Source organism: Ascaphus truei, chromosome 3 (assembly GCF_040206685.1).
Source record: "Ascaphus truei isolate aAscTru1 chromosome 3, aAscTru1.hap1, whole genome shotgun sequence".
Lineage (NCBI taxonomy): Eukaryota > Metazoa > Chordata > Amphibia > Anura > Ascaphidae > Ascaphus > Ascaphus truei.
Window position 1 is genome coordinate 201,776,059 of NC_134485.1, and position 12,221 is coordinate 201,788,279.

Here is a 12,221-nt window from a genome sequence, read left to right on the forward strand (position 1 = left end):
TTAAATATTATCTCCTGCCCCGTCAATAGAGATTAAGGAGGACAGCTGGTTCAGTCGACATCTATAGTGGGAGAAGAAAAAATCTGAGCTTCTGAAGTAAATAATTAGGGGGGGTCTTTGGACAAAATTGGCACATATTGCATAATTTTTGGGGTGCGGCTCTTTTCACCATTGTAACAAGGACTTTGCTCCAGTCTTTATTTCATGTGAATCAGCTTTTTGAAGTGAAACTTCTTTGGGCGCACTTACCACACAAGAACATTTCCCTGGCATTTAATGTACTTCATGGTGACGGAAGTGATGTCACTGCTGGTAGAAGAGGCCATCAGCGATGTCATGTTGCCAGAATCATTCACCCGGAGAGGAGGAAGGCCGAGTTGGATTCTGTAGAGGCCTCCCGCGCATGCACAGAGGGTGCTCGGCACGCATGACATGCATGCACAGAGGCCTCCGGTGCCCGACGCGCATGTGCGGAGGCCTTGCGCACATACAGGTGCGCCGACAAGTATTCTAAAACTTGCCTTAAACTTGCCTTGGAAAATCTGATGCTATCACCAACAATATCCAGGTACATGCTGCAAACATTTCAGTGACATTTTTGCAGAGATTAATGGCCCATCGGATTAAAACAGCAGGGGTCCCTGGCAGTTCCATTCAGTTTGAATGGGACTGCCAGGGACCCCCGCTTTTAATCCGATGGGCCATTAGTCTGTCTGCAGAAATGTCAGGGATATGTTGCAGCATGTATCCAGGATGTACCAGGATGTACCTGGGTCTTGTTGGTGATTGCCCCAGATTTGTTTTAGAATACTCGTCAGCACTACAGTAGCACGCATGGACAGAGGGCTCTGGTGCGCATGGCGCACAGAGGCCTCCAGGGCTCGGCATGCATGGTGCGCCTGCACAGATGCCCCCGGTGCTCAGTGAGCACGGCGAGACACACAGACACACACAGAGAAACACACACACAGAGAAACACACACACAGAGACACACACACACTCAGGCACACACACATAGAGAGACACACACACAAGAAATTCACAGTTAGTATAAATATAGAATTGCAAATAGCTAAAACGAAGTGTGGGCCAAGCACGCGCGTTCTAAGTCAAACATCTTTGTGTTTTGTCACTGAAATTGTGTTTTGATTTTTCATTGAAAACATCACCATCACAAATACAATTTCTGTGACAAAACAGTGACAAAAGACAAAGAAGTTTCACTTAAAATGCGCGTGCTCGACACACACACACTCCTTTTTTTGTAGAGGAGGTGTGACAAGGAAGGGTTGGGAATAATTTACATGATATACAGATTATAATGAGATATTTCAAATTCTGGCATCCGTGCATCACTTTTTCTTCTTTCAATCTGCGCCAGAACATTTGCTCGGCCTGAGGTGACGTAAACTATTTTTCTTTTAAATCTGCCTTTATAGCGAAACAAGACCAAACAGTGCACAACACTCATGGTGTAGTACATTTAATTATATTGAAAATAAAGTGCAGGTGGTGATAATCGCACGTACATCAATATAGACAAAAACAGCAACACATGTATTTAGGCACATGTTAACAAACAGCATTCCGCAGTTAGCTTGGCCCCTCATCCGACGGACATCAAGATGTTAACCTGTCAGCAGCAGATGAAATCCGATGACAGCGGACCCACTCCAAACAGCCCCGTGGGGTTAGATGCAGTTGAATCCTGATGCTGAAGAACCGGGATGTCCCGCGTTTCTTTCCAGGTGTCCGCACTCGTAAGCAGAATAACGGGTAAGAGATCAGCTCCTGCACAGCACAGGAATCAGTCCTGGCTGCGTTTACACATGGTGACACCCACTGACGTCACTAGACCCGCATTCACAAATGCGATCATCAGCAGAGCGAATGAATGCAAGCAGGGATGAATATGGCAATAAATGCTGGCTCAAATTGAGTTTATAGGAACAGTGTACCTAGTATGAGTCCAACACATTTCGTATAATCAATACTTCATCAGGGATGTTTGAATCTTGTACTAACACATATTTAAATACCCTGCCGGAACCGGTGATTTGTCAGAACTAGGGGGTGGTTCAGCCGATCACATTAGGTCCCACAGGTGTATTAAATCATTACATTCAAACATCAATTTATACAACAATGTTAAAAAGACAATTGAGTAACATACTTAAACTAAATAAAAACATTAATAGTAATAATAATGATAAAACAAATTTTGCACTGAAATGAAATAAGCACAACATAAGTTTAGTACACACATCATTTAAATATGGACATTTAATGAAATTATTAGAATAGTAAGAGATCATGAAGGTAAAATATATTCTACAGATACTGAAGTATAAAAAGGAAAAAAGTGAATTATACACTAAGTGGAGACAGATATAGTTAATGAAACTAATAAGATCCTAACAATCGAATCTATTATCAATAATAGCGGGTCTAGTGACATCAGTGGGCGACACGGTGTGTAAACGCAGCTGGGACTTGTTCCAGTGCTGTGCAGGAGCTGACCTCTCACCCGTTATTTTGCTTATGAGTGCGGACACCTGAAAAGAGGAGCGGGACATCCGGTTCTTCAGCATCAGCATTCAACTGTATCTAACCACACGGGGCTGTTTGGAGTGGGCCTGCTGTCATTGGATTCCATCTGCTGCTGACAGGTTAACATCTTGATGTCCGTCGGATGAGGGGCCATGCTGACTGCGGATTGCTGTTTGGTAACATGTGCCTAAATACATGTACTGCCTGTTTATGTCTATATTGATATACGTGCGATTATCACCTTCACTTTATTTTCAATATAATTTAATTTACTACACCATGAGAGTTGTGCGCTGTTTGTTCTTTTTTCCCTATTAGTTCTATTGGATGTTGAACCATCTGAAGTGACACAGCAGCAGACTCTCTATTATAAGTTATTAAGCTTTTTTTTCATTTTTTATTGTTTCATGAGATGTATTGTTATTATTGTTATTATTGAGAATTCACTCACACGGTTAATATTTATTTAATTGTGGCACTGTTGTGTTTGCATTTATATCTGCATCTTTATTCATGATACACTTGTATTCACTTGGTTGAGGGTAAACATTTAATTCACTTTTTTCTACACTTTATATTGCAATCAGTGGCGCAGATTTATTTCACTATATTGTATCACTATTCATTGCTGCTCATATCTGCTGCACAATTGTTTTTAACCATTTTGTTTATCTATTAATTATTTATTGCACTATTTATTATTAATATTTGCATGGTACTGTCAATATTTGGCTAGAATGGTTTGGTCATTAACCAACTGCAGGGAAAAACGGGCTCAACAATTGGAAACTTAATTTTCTGAACAATCAGACAATGAATATATAGCTGATGTGGATGTCCCAATTGAGGATTTATTTAAAAAATTAGAAACACTTCTCCTCGCAGAGAGTAAATTCTGGTGGGACAAAACCAATATATTGATTGTAGATGGATACCCAGGGGGTAAAGAATAATAAAACAAATCCTACCTTTGGGAAAGATAATAACCATTTTACAAAAGAATGCGACAGGATTTTAGAAGACTGTTCCATGGAACTCATGAAACTAATAATTTATGAGAGAAACTAGCTGAGAGACCCGGCGTTGCCCGGGATGTAATGTTCCCGTTCCTCTCTCTCTCCTCCCCCCTCTCTCTGTTTGTCCCCCATTCACATCAATCCAGTCCCCCCCCTCCCTCCCTCCTTTACAGCTTCATGTAGCGTGTGTGCGTCAGTCACTGTGTATTTGCTCGCGCGTCAGTGAGTCTGAGGCAGAAACACAAACACACACAGACTGACTGACGCACACACAGTCAGTGTGTGCGTGTGTGTGTGCCTCAGTCAGTGTGTGCGTGCGTGTGTGCGTCAGTCAGGGTTTGTGTGCGCGTCAGTCAGTGTGTGCGTGCGGCAGTCAGTCAGTGTGTGTGCGCGTGCGGCAGTCAGTGGGTGTGTGTGCGCGTGCAGCAGTCAGTGTGCGCGCGTCAGTCGGTGTGTGTGTGTCAGTCGGTGTGGGTGTGTGTGTCAGTCAGTGTGTGTGTCAGTCAGTGTGTGTGTCAGTCAGTGTGTGTGTCAGTCAGTGTGTGTGTGTGCGCGCGTCAGTTAGTGTGTGTGTGAGCCAGTGTGTGTGTGTCAGTCAGTGTGTGTGTGTCAGTCAGTGTGTGTGTCAGTCAGTGTGTGTGTCAGTCAGTGTGTGTGCGCGCATCAGTTAGTGTGCGTGTGTGTCAGTAAGTTGTGTGTGTCAGTCAGTGTGTGGGAGGTGATGTGAGTGGAGCGCCGGGGAGGGGAGCACCAGGGAGGGGAGTCAGGGGAGGGGAGGCGTCAAAGGCAGGGGGGGGCGCGTCAAAGGAAGGGGGGCTGGGGGGCGTCAAAGGCAGGGGGGGGGCGTCAAAGGCAGGGGGGGGCGTCAAAGGCAGGGGGGGGGGCGTCAAAGGCAGGGGGGGGGGGGTGGCGTCAAAGGCGGGGGGGGGCGTCAAAGGCGGGGGGGGGCGTCAAAGGCGGGGGGGCGCGTCAAAGGCGGGGGGGGCGTCAAAGGCGGCGGGGGCGTGTCAAAGGCAGGGGGCGGGGGGGCGTCAAAGGCGGGGTGCTCAAAGGCTGGGGGGGGGCGTCAAAGGCAGGGGGGGGGCGTCAAAGGCAGGGGGGGGCGTCAAAGGCAGGGGGGGGGCGTCAAAGGCAGGGGGGGGGCGTCAAAGGCAGGGGGGGCGTCAAAGGCAGGGGGGGGCGTCAAAGGCAGGGGGGGGGCGTCAAAGGCAGGGGGGGGTGCGTCAAAGGCAAGGGGGGGGGCGCCTCAAAGGCATGGATTCCTCCCCCTGCATTTCCTCACCTAGCAGCATTAAGTCCCTGCTGCCCTCCTCCTGCTCCTCGGGGATGTTGAGCCGTAGAGAGCGTGCTCTGGGAGGTGGGGGGTAGGTGGGGAGGGGGAGGTGAGGGGGGGGGGTAGGTGGGGAGGGGGGGGTGAGGGGGGGGAGATGTGGGGGGAGAGGTGGGGAGGGGGGGGGGAGAAGTGGGGGGGGGGGAGAAGTGGGGAGGGGGAAGTGGGGGAGGGGAAGTGGGGGGGCGACACACGCGACACCTACCTGTAGTTCCGGGCGCCACCATCTTCTCACTGGGTGCCGCGAGGGAGGAAGGGGGTCCTTCCGGGTGCCGCCATCTGTTCCAGTTGGCGGCGGGGAGGGAGAGAGGTGAGTTGTAGCGGCGAGGGGGAGAGAGATCTGGCGTTGCCCGTGAGTAAAGGGGGGGGGAGGTGGACAGGAGGGGGGGGGGGAGGTGGACAGGAGGGGGGGGAGGTGGACAGGAGGGGGGGGAGGTGACAGGAGGGGGGGGGTGGACAGGAGGGGGGGCGGTGGACAGGAAGGGGGGGCGGTGAACAGGAGGGGGGGGCGGTGGACAGGAGGGGGGGGCGGTGGACAGGAGGGGGGGGCGGTGGACAGGAGGGGGGGGCGGTGGACAGGAGGGGGGGGGGCGGTGGACAGGAGGGGGGGGGGCGGTGGACAGGAAGGGGGGGCGGTGGACAGGAGGGGGGGGCGGTGGACAGGAGGGGGGGGCGGTGGACAGGAGGGGGGGGCGCAGTGGACAGGAGGGGGGGGCAGTGGACAGGAGGGGGGGCAGTGGACAGGAGGGGGGGGGGCAGTGGACAGGAGGGGGGGGGCAGTGGACAGGAGGGGGGGGCGGTGGACAGGAGGGGGGGGCGGTGGACAGGAGGGGGGGGCAGTGGACAGTGGACAGTGACACACACACACACACACACGTCTCAGTTGATGCGCCCTTTCTCAGTTCCATTTGGCGCCGGAGGTGGGGGAGCGACACCTACCTGTACTTCCGGGCGCAGCCATCGTCTGACTCGGCGCCGTGAGGGAGGAAGGGGGTCCGCCATCTTACGCGCCGCGTGGCAGCTGCGTTCCCCCGCCGGGGGGGGGAGAGGTGATTTGGAGCGGGGAGAGGTGATTTGGAGCGGGGAGGGGGGAGAGGTGATTTGGAGCGGGGAGGGGGGAGAGGTGATTTGGAGCGGGGAGAGGTGATTTGGAGGGGGGAGAGGTGATTTGGAGCGGGGAGGGGGAGAGGTGATGCCGCTGGGGAGGGGGAGAGTTGAGTTTGAGCGCCGCTGGGGAGGGGGAGAGGTGATGCCGCTGGGGAGGGGGAGAGGTGATTTGGAGCGGGGAGGGGGGAGAGGTGATTTGGAGCGGGGAGGGGGAGAGGTGATTTGGAGCGGGGAGGGGGAGAGGTGATTTGGAGCGGGGAGAGGTGATTTGGAGCGGGGAGAGGTGATTTGGAGCGGGGAGGGGGGAGAGGTGATTTGGAGCGGGGAGGGGGAGAGGTGATTTGGAGCGGGGAGGGGGAGAGGTGATTTGGAGCGGGGAGGGGGGAGAGGTGATTTGGAGCGGGGAGGGGGAGAGGTTATGCCGCTGGGGAGAGGTGATTTGGAGTGGGGAGGGGGGAGAGGTGATTTGGAGCGGGGAGGGGGAGAGGTAATTTGGAGCGGGGAGGGGAGAGAGGTGATTTGGAGCGGGGAGGGGGAGAGGTGATGCCGCTGGGGAGGGGGAGAGTTGAGTTTGAGCGCCGCTGGGGAGGGGGAGAGGTGATGCCGCTGGGGAGGGGGAGAGGTGATTTGGAGCGGGGAGGGGGGAGAGGTGATTTGGAGCGGGGAGGGGGAGAGGTGATTTGGAGCGGGGAGAGGTGATTTGGAGCGGGGAGAGGTGATTTGGAGCGGGGAGGGGGGAGAGGTGATTTGGAGCGGGGAGGGGGAGAGGTGATTTGGAGCGGGGAGGGGGGAGAGGTGATTTGGAGCGGGGAGGGGGAGAGGTTATGCCACTGGGGAGAGGTGATTTGGAGTGGGGAGGGGGGAGAGGTGATTTGGAGCGGGGAGGGGGAGAGGTAATTTGGAGCGGGGAGGGGAGAGGTGATTTGGAGCGGGGAGGGGGAGAGGTGATTTGGAGCGGGGAGGGGGAGAGGTGATGCCGCTGGGGAGGGGGAGAGGTGATTTGGAGCGGGGAGGGGGAGAGGTGATGCCACTGGGGAGGGGGGAGAGGTGATGCCGCTGGGGTGGGGGGAGAGGTGATTTGGAGCGGGGAGGGGGGAGAGGTGATTTGGAGCGGGGAGGGGGAGAGGTGATGCCGCTGGGGAGGGGGGAGAGGTGATTTGGAGCGGGGAGAGGTGATTTGGAGCGGGGAGGGGGAGAGGTGATGCCGCTGGGGAGGGGGGGAGGTGATTTGGAGCGGGGAGGGGGGAGAGGTGATTTGGGGAGGGGGGAGAGGTGATTTGGAGCGGGGAGGGGGGAGAGGTGATTTGGGGAGGGGGGAGAGGTGTGTGTGTGTTTTTTTTTTTTTTTTTTTTGGACCTTTGGCCCGTCACTCCGCCTCAGGCCAATGAGAGGTGTGGGGGGCGGGCCAAGGGGGTGGTGTGTGTGTGAGGCCAATGAGAGGTGTGCGGGGGCGGGCGGGCCAAGGGACCAATGAGATTGCCCCTAGGGACACCGGACATCCAGGCAGGCAGGCATGCATGCATGCAGGCATACAGTGCTTTCACTAATATAGTATAAGATAAAACCCTTGTAGAAATGGAAAAAGATATAACAGTGGCTATTAATAAACTAGAGCCCATTATCAAAGAGAAATGAAATCATGAAGGTAAAACATAAGAAGTTTTGTAGAGATAAGGTTGATTATGAACATGATAGACAGAAAGACTGGAGTAGATTTGAGTATAAGACCAATGTCGCGGGCCATGTCAATTATCCACCATGGAGATATCCGGGGGGAGACTCAGATTCTAAATGTAGAAAATAAAGTGGTGCTGATAATGACGAGCGACATAGGCATTATGGATATCCAAAAAAGTATTCATATCAACAGACACCATACGACAAGAAAAAAACTAATTTGAATCAAAAAAATTATGAGGATAAGGAAAGAGGTCAATTTGAGGACAGATATGAAAAATATAGGGATACTTATCAGAAATCTGATAAGTCAAGCTATCCACATAGACATATGTCTGATTAGCAATCTCCTGAATTTTCCTGAAGATTCGGGGACAACAGATCGGGACTTGGAGAGAAATTATATGGTAACACCACAGGGCCAGAAAATACAGCATACACCAGAAGAGGGACGAGAGGGGGCAGGACCAATGCAAAAGTGCAGGGAACAGAGGTGGGATTTTTGAGGGTGTCAAATAATGGCATCTTCAATCTATCCTCAATTATTCTGAATAATTATCAAAAAGCAGTATTAAAAAAGGGGTATTTCGTTTGCTAAAACAAGTTACCCTAATGGTTTCCAGCTGTTCTCAGACCTCCACAAATTCACGAGAAATCTTACTCTAAAGAGACATTTTTTTAAAGAATGATACTGGTCAAGTAACAGAAGAGTTGACAACCACAGGTGACAAATCGTTACTCACTGATCCTGTGTCTTGTCAACATATCAATTTTAAACCGCAAGATTGTATCCTTCCCATTCTAAAGGGAATTTTATTGACACATTTTTTAACGTTTTCAATAATGATTTTAATAAGTTGGTAAAGAATCACAAATCTTACAAATTAAAACATAACCTAAATAAGGAGGAAAATAAAGCTTTGAAGGAATTACAAAAGAATGAATCAATAGTGGTAAGATGGTAAGACGGTAATAGTGGTAAGGCGGGGAAATTAAAACACTCCTTGACGATGCATTATCTAATAATATATTTATATTTTTTGTAACTTAGATTTTATTGCGTTTTTTTCAGACAAGTGATACAGAATACGGTATACATTACATGCATTCTTGGTGTTAATCTCCGCTATACACAGTACCGTATGTCAATTCGTGAGACGTATCCCGGTCTTTCAGGCCCTACTTAACCGGGTTGTTCTGGGTGGACTAGTAAAAAAATAATAACATAATTCAAATGGACAAAGAGGGGGGGGAAGGGGAGGGGGGTAGGAAGGGATGGGGGGGGGTAGGGAGGGATTAGGGGGCGGTAGGGACAAGAGAGGAGCTTCAGCTCGTGCCGGCTCCCTCATCTGCTCCTGATAGAGCTCTTTATGATTTGCGTCCTCATCGGTTTTATCGCTCCTGTGGGCTTTATGTCTGTGTATCTAATAATATATTAACTAAGAAAGAATATTCTTTTCTATTTTCTGATTGCCCATGGATCCCTATTTTTTACTATCCCATCAAAATATATATGTCCCTTACAGCTCCACCATTGTGTCAGGTATTGATTCATTAACATCTAACCTGTCACAATACGTCAATTTTTTTGTTACAAAAATATGTACATACCTTCTTATATTAAAGATACAACGGTGGTGATTTGTTTGTTTAAAGATTTTGAATGGAAAACTAATTACTGGTGGGCGACGTTTGACGTACAGTCCCTCTACACCAATATACCACATATGAAAGGTGTAGATGCCACAGCACAATATTTGGTGGATGACCCTGAGCTGCATGTACCAAATGGTTACTTTATACTAGAGTACATTAGGTTTATACTTTCACATAATTATTTCCTTTTCTTAAAAAAATTCTTAATTCACGTCTGCGGCACAGCAATGGGTACAAGCTTTGCTCACAGCTCTGCCAACCAGTACATGGGAGCTTGGGAGCAAGGCGTGATTTGGAATAGCAACCCATTTGCCAATATAGTTATATTGTGGCGCAGATTTATAGATGAAATTCTGTGTGTTTGGGATGGAGATGAGGACACTTTAAGTGAATTAACCATTTATCTAAATCAAAATTATTTTAACCTGACTTTTACTTCAGAGAGTGATGTGAATACTATCACTTTTCTGGATTTGCAATTGGTTGCTACAGTTGGTACAGTAATACAGTTTTAACTAAAACATTCTTTAAAAAGGTTGACACAAATAGTCTACTATTGTCAAGCAGCAATCATAAGAAGTCTTGGATTTATAATATTCCTACAGGCCAGTTCATACGTTTAAATTGGAACCTTAGCAAAATGAAAGATTTTGAACAACAGTCTGAGATGCTGTTTGAGAAATGTATCCAAAGAGGCTATGATAGTGCCAATCCTTTTAAAGCATTATTAAAAGTTACCAATATGGACAAAAACTCTATTTTAAGTGGCAAGAAAAAGAAATCAATTTATATTAATCAACCTAACAACCTAGAAAATCAATAAATATCTGTACCATTTGTTACAAATTACAATGCAGTAAGTTATGAGATAATTTTTTTTTTAATTTATAAAAATTGGAGGTTATTATCTAATGATCCAATACTTGGTCCACATTTGGAGAAGAAACCAAGATTTATCTTCCGAAAAGTCAATAACTTAAAAAACTGTTTGGCCCCCAGCGATATTGGTATTAAATCTGTGCAAAGAACCCGTTGGTTGACACAAAAACTGGTTGGCAATTTTTGCGGTGGAAAATGTAAGGCTTGTAAGCTATTAAATAAATAAAGAAAAAGCTTCAGTTCACTTGTGACTAAGGAAAAATGTATTATTGATGATTATATTTGTTGTAACACGACATTTGTCATATATCTTTTAGAATGTCCATGCAGCAGACAGTATATAGGGTGGACGAAATGACAGATTAAAGTAAGAATTTTGAAACACGCAAGAAATATCAGAATAGGATATGAAAAGCATAACGTCACGCCATTTCAAAATTCACCATAATAGTGATCCAATTAAATTAAATTACAAAGGTATCCAAATTGTAGCACCTAATCGAAGAGGAGGTGATAGGATCAAAGCCCTCTCAAAACAAGAGAGCTTTTGGATTTTTAATATGCATATATTACCACCAGAAGGTTTGAATGACAAATTAGACGTTTGGTCCTCATACTAATGAGGTTTTGTTTTTTGATAAGTTTTTATTCTATTTAAGCGGTACTATTATTATATTTATATTTTTATTCTCCACTTGACTAGTATCTATTCTGAAAATATTTTTTCTTCTATTACTGATAATAGATTCGTATGTTAGGATCTTATTAGTTTCATTAACTAGATCTGTCTCCACCTAGTGTATAATTCACTTTTTTCCTTTTTATACTTCAGTATCTGTAGAATATATTTTACCTTCATGATCTCTTACTATTCTAATAGTTTCATTAAATGTCCATATTTAACATCATGTGTGTAATAAACTTATGCTGGGCTTATTTCATTTCATTGCACGATTTTTTTGCATTATTATTATTATTACTATTAAAGTTTTTATTTAGTTTAAATATGTTATTCAATTGTATTTTAACATTGTTGTATAAATTGATGTTTGAATGTAATGATTTAATACACCTGTGGGACCAAATGTGATTGGCTGAACCACCCACCACATTGCTGACCAATCACCGGTTCCGGCAGGGTATTTAAATATGTGTTAGTACAAGATTAAAACATCCCTGATGAAGTATGGATTATACGAAACGCATTGGACTCATACTAGGTACACTGTTCCTATGGAATTCATTTGAGACAGCATTTATTGCCATATTCATCCCTGCTTGCATTCATTCGCTCTGCTGATGATCACATTTGTGAATACGGTCTAGTGACGTCAGTGGGCGACACCACGTGTAAACACAGCCAGGACTTGTTCCGGTGCTGTGCAGGAGCTGATCTCTCACCCGTTATTCTACTTACGAGTGCGGACACCTGGAAAGAGGAGCTGAACATCCCGGTTATTCAGCATCAGGATTCAACTGCATCTAACCACACAGGGTTGTTTGGAGTGGGTCCGCTACCATCGGATTCCATCTGCTGCTGACAGGTTAACATGCTGTTTGGTAAAATGTGCCTAAATACATGTATTGCCTGTTTTTGTCTATATTGATATACATGCGATTATCACCACCTTCACTTTATTTTCAATATAATTGAATTTACTACACCATGATAGTTGTGCACTGTTTGTTCTTTTTTCCCTATTAGTTCTATTGGATGTTGAGCCATCTGAAGTGACACATCAGCAGACTCTCTATTATAAGTTATTAAGTTTTTTCATTTTTGATTGTTTCACTAGATTTATTGTTATTATTGTTATTATTGAGATTTCACTCACACACAGTTAATATCTATTTAATTGTGGCACTATTGTGTTTGCATTTATATCTGCATCTTTATTCATGATACACTTGTATTCACTTGGTTGAGGGTTAAAATTGAATTCACTTATTTTCTACACTTTATATTGCAATCAGTGGCGTAGATTTTTTCACTATTTTTTTTCCA

General features: G+C 46.7%; 1 protein-coding gene across 1 annotated transcript in view; it reads right to left on the minus strand.

The window, feature by feature from the left end:
* The window catches only part of GALNT17 (polypeptide N-acetylgalactosaminyltransferase 17), a 682,771-nt gene that overhangs the window by 506,745 nt on the left and 163,805 nt on the right, over positions 1 to 12,221 (minus strand). The window lies entirely within an intron of this gene.